At 36.0% G+C, this 5669-nt stretch overlaps 1 pseudogene; it reads left to right on the top strand.

Annotated features, from left to right (window-relative positions):
- Window positions 1-477: 477 nt before the first annotated feature.
- On the top strand, window positions 478-5568 carry LOC119191440 (annotated as a pseudogene).
- The last annotated feature ends 101 nt before the right edge of the window (window positions 5569-5669 follow it).

Genomic DNA, 5669 nt, shown 5'->3' with positions numbered 1-5669 from the left:
CATAATGTATAGTAATCAGATTCTCGGGTGAAGGTATTCTTCATATCGGAAGGCAGAACTTACATGATACTGCTTGGAGGTCGATATACATAGGCATTTCATTACTATTTACACAGACTGTTGTTTAGGTATACATTTTGTAACCCTTTAGCTGTTTTAATAACGGCTCTTTACAATAAACAATTAAAATCTTGATTTTCGAACCCATTTTGAGAATAAACCAATTGAAAAAGTCATTTGCATGTCATAAAAAGTCTGATTGATCCATTTTGCAATAGATCGGAAAAACAATTGGGATTGTTTATTAAACATTGCGGTAACGTTGCTCTCATTCAATATAGAACTGTTAAAAATATATCTAAAACAACATAAATTCACATTTAACACCACAAGATACACCATATAGATGACAAAAGGTCTTTAACACTAAAGATATTAATAGTATGTTATTTAACATTAAATAATGGCGCGAACGAAATGGCCGCCGCCGCGTCGGCATGCGGCGCGCCTGCGTGATGGCGAATGCGTTAAAATGAATGGTTCGATAATAAAACTGGAATGTCCACTTGTTTGTTTTGCCCATGTTTTATACATTAGTGACATGGGTTACGATTCGCTTTTAGTGTAATTTAATTGGTAGGCCATCTCGAGGCTATTTGAATTACGAAGATTGGTTAGAAAATATTATTCGCTTAAAAAATTGCAGCAATATTTTTAACTGTACAGTGTCGATATGTTGTATTCACTATTTCAATAGTTCTATAGATATATGTATCTTGTATGCTCCAACTTGGATAATATACGCATGAACAACTTGGATATTATATACGCATGAAAAATATTGTGTTTATTATCATTCTGTTTGCATCTGTTTGCCTCCCCTTCTGTAAACAAGAACACATTTACGGTTTAATTTTATTTACAGCCTGCCGCTTGTCACACTTAAACATGGACTCAAACATATTTAACCGTTTCCAGGAGCTGTCCCCCTAAATACAAAGGGGAGCTGTACGAGGTGTGTCCGGAGGAGCTGTCACCGGCGGAATGGCAGGGGAGCCGCCTGCTGTGCCGCCCCCAGACGCCGGGGCCCGCGCTCACCGGCTTCCGCACCTCTTGAGCCTCTGGCGGCTGCCGACGAGGGTTCGGCTGCTCGCCGGCACGGTGCCTATCGAAATGGCGCATGATGTTGGAGGTAATGGATAAATTTTTATACCTAGCTAGAAATAGGCTGAGTACAACATCCATACGAATCATATTACTATGACCATCCTTAGATATTACCTAGTTAGAAATTCGCTGAGTATAATCACATGGTTATTCATCATATTATTCTTAGAAAAATGGTTATGATTTTTAAACACCTATGTTTAATATGTACATGCACGTGATGATCCTGTATAATAAGCCTATCCTTATATAATTTTGTACGCTCAATACATTCTATTGCGTTTTGATGATACTATTAAGTTTAGAACAAAAAAATGTTTGTACATACTTTATAAAGACGTGCTCAGCAATATTTAACATGCCATATTTTCAACTTCTAGATGACCTTCTGCTGCGGGCAGCGGTAACGGAACCAGTATTAGTGATGTGCAGCCTCCCGGAGTACGGCTCGATGCCGTCAAGCCCGAGCAGCAAAAGCCGACCCTCGCTACCACGCCAAGGAGGCGCTGCAGCTCCTGCCCCTCAACGGGAATATCAGGGTCCGTCGCACCCAGCTCGGCTTCGAGAGCGAGAAGCGCATGTTCCTCTCCGCCCGCCTCCAGAAAGCTCTAACCTTCTGTCAACTCAACGTTGACAACTGGATCAGGCAGATCTCCTACGCAAGCTCCGCCGTCGTCGGCAAAGCGAAAACCGCCGAGGACATCATCAAGGAGGACCACGAACCGGTCAAGTTTGAGAAGGAACGGAAATTTACGCTGCAAGGCTTGAAGATCGACACGTCTAGACTGTTTGGGAAAAGTGAGAAAGTGTTGAAAGATATCCCAGATGAAACGGAAGGATCTATCATATTTTTAAGTAAGAACGAGTTGGAGCATATGAATTATGACGTGTATAGTGATGATGATAAGGATGAGAAATCTGATGACAAAGTAGAGCAAGAACCGTTCTCTAATGAAAAATGCACGTGTTCAGAGAAGACTCTGGGCAGAAGAAGAGTAAATGGTTTAAGAATTTGAAACTATTGAAAAGTACGGAGAAGTTAACGGATGAGAAAATAACAGCGATTGAAAGCAATGAAAAGGTACTGATATTAAAGACCCGTTTGATCCGTCAGCCGAGAAGCATAGTTCGATTGAACGATACCAGGATATGGCGAAGTTGATTGAAGATAGATTCGGCGCGTCACGAAAAAGTGATGGCACGGCTGAAAAGAGTCATTCTTACAAAAGCCTTACCACATCTTCATCTGATATGGGAACTAGTCAATGTAGTTCGAACCACAAGAAACCAGTGTTAACAAAATCCGTATCAGTTCAGACTGGAATGCCCGACAACTCAGAAGATGATAGCGGCATAAATATGAAACATGGTAGGAAAAATCTTAGTGTCGATCAAATTAACTACTGCGGATCTATGGAAAGCGACTCGAGTTCAGGCCGGAAATTAAAATCTTTAGACGAGAATATGCTTAAGAAATCGTCAGGCGTAAAATCTTCATCGAATCTTGAAAGGCGACAGAGAATACAGCCAGATTTAATTCCAGAAAAGGCTATAGTAAAATCTGAATCGTATAACCAGATACAAAGCTGTGAGGAAATCAATATGTTTGGTGTGGGATCTTTATACAATGATAGTGACTTTGAAATTAACTACAAACAACACTCTTTTATAACGGAGAAGCTTTGCTCAGAATTTCACGTGAAGACTAAAAGGGTTCTTAGCAAATCTACTTCTAATCTTCTTCATCCGAAGAAATCCACGGAAAAGAAGGAGCAGAACAACAGTAACAGCATGCCAACGAAAACTGAGCGATCGAATGATGGCGAGAAAATCAACTTTAGAAAGAAAATCGATAAGCCTAGAGCTCCTACTCCCAAATCCGAAGATGAAGAATTAACGGTTGATATTTCGGAAGAAGAACCTCAAACCAGGGTGAAAATTCGAAGATCTATATCATCAATACAAAAGCGTAAGTTACCTGTCATTGAAGATCTCCCGTACGGCCAAGTAGCTGACGCAGTGCATCTAGAAGAGGAAACAGTAGAATCTGACACCGTGTCCGACAATATATATGCAGAAATCTGCACCCTAACGGCAATAAAGTCAGTGATGATGATTACGATAACAATATTGATGTATTAGCCAATGATCCCGTCATCTGCAATGTTAAAAAGGAAGTCATAATTCGGAACGATGAACGTGCGAGGCAAATGATCGAGAATCAAGAAAACCCGTTCAGACATATAGAAGTTGTTGTTATAGAGAAAACAACAGATTTCGATCTGGACAATTCCAGTATTAGCTCCAGTGATATTGAGGAAGAAAGGAATGACGTATCTATAATAGACTCTTGGGAAAGGGACAAAAACTCTGATCAGAAAATTCATGCCATCAGACTTGAGATAACTGGTAATGAATACCCCCAAACGAAGAGAATCAAAGTATAGATACGAATGTGTTAAGTAAAGATAATTTGAGTTTTAGTAACAGTATACAATTGAATGGTACATATCCCAACGAGGCCATTTATGACACTTTAAAGTAAGTTAGTTTTATAAATTGGATAGACACGAGCTGAAATAATCTTTGACGGTCAGTAAGTGCTTACTTACCAATAATAAACATGGCTGGTCCAGTAATATTAAGAGTACATAATGAAGTAGAAAATTGAGTCTTTATCAATCGGAAACATTGTTAAATAAAGGTTAGGAATTGAAAGATAGAAAATCTAGATAGACAACGAGAACGGATACGTTAGATTACCAGCATTGCCATAAAATGTTAAAGTCCTTATAGACATTAATGGGAAGTGATAGACCAAGCAAATAATTAAGATAATTTCAGCTCGTCTAATTAACACGAATTAGTATAACACGGTCACGTAGCAAATAGCGTTTGTAGTCATATTTTTGAGGTACCAATAAAAATATAGCCTACAGAATCTGCTTGAGGTATTTGTATTTTATATCGAATTTTTCTTCGTTTAAAAACGATTTATTTTAGCTTTAGTTATGTAAATAACTTCTCAGTAACCAGGGGAATGACTGATAAGTATGAGTATTGACCTACAGATAAACATTTGTGTATTAGTGCTATAGGAATCTAGTGATATTATAACTCAAATATTACAAACGTCAAAAAAAAATATTGCGTTTCATAAAAATTATTGCGTTTTATAAAAACCGCTTGTAGCGACGATATACATTTTTTTTTTCAAATAATGCCTTGGGATTTGATAGGAATGTTTTTTTATATATAGATTGGTATATCACGCAATATGGAACCTTTTTCTGTAGGTAATAAGGAACTGAGCTGTTAAATATCATGACAAATCGAATCAAATCAGTCATAGGGAATAATAAATTCTAGTTTTAATTATAATACAACCACCTTCTATTTTACTTATAATATTTGATGTGAAGAGCTGATACAAAAGGCGGACAAGTCAGAATATTGATTTAAAAAAATCCTGGTAACGGCAAACATAATACAATATTAATATAATTTCGATTGCTTGATACAGTAATTGTGGAAGGAGCAATAATTATGTACAAAAAAAAAGCTATTAAACAAAACTTCTCCGCTTTTTATATTGGTCTCAGGAAAAATAATACATAGGTACATTTCCTCACATATTATTTCAAAATAGAAATAAGGACATATTCTTATCAGTATTTTATCTCAATTTATTGTACCTATTGTGTGCACAAAGTGTACTGCTATGTATAAACTTAAAAATTAATTCAGCACCTCAAACATCCAGTCATTGGTATAGTTTCATGGTTGTGTTAATAGATGGCAGTGTAATAATAAAAGTAAAATGCGTTATTGTTTTAAAGCATAACAAATTGATTTTTCAGTTTAAATATTACGAGCTTATTATTTCTTAACATTATGACTTGGTTACGTTTTTCTTGGACTACAAACTACTAGAAACACGAGGTTCAGTTCAAAATACGATCAACAATTTTGTGCCAGTAACTTAAATAAATAAACCTTACCATGTTTCAAATATTTAATATTATAAGACTAATTTCTGCTGCCTAAAGACAATATAATATAAATTAAACCATACATAAAACTTAAGAAATAAGTATTGAATAGACTTCTTCAATTACAGGCATATATAATTATGTAGAAAAATGAAATAATTAATTACAATATATAAAATTACACTGCCTTCGTTTACGCCGTGTCAGATCCAATGTATGGACGATTAGAACGAACAATTGGTGCTAAAGTAGGTGCTCATAAACGTACTTAGTGTAAGAGTGCAACACATATCACATGACACTATGTATATTTGTACCATATAGATATAATGTATAAACGAAATTCGATTCTAAGTCTGAAGTATCGAAAAATGTGTAATAATTGATCGAAATATATGAAATTATTAAATATGACTTTTATTTCGTAGTTATTGGTAGATTTAAGATCATAATACGGTTTCATATATAAGTTGAGATTTAATTGCATTATTTATGCGAGGTTTGGGTTAG

This window comes from Manduca sexta, unplaced genomic scaffold (assembly GCF_014839805.1).
Source record: "Manduca sexta isolate Smith_Timp_Sample1 unplaced genomic scaffold, JHU_Msex_v1.0 HiC_scaffold_1540, whole genome shotgun sequence".
Classification (NCBI taxonomy): domain Eukaryota; kingdom Metazoa; phylum Arthropoda; class Insecta; order Lepidoptera; family Sphingidae; genus Manduca; species Manduca sexta.
The sequence above is the reverse complement of the archived record's forward strand: the minus strand, read 5'-3'. Positions and strand labels throughout refer to the sequence as shown.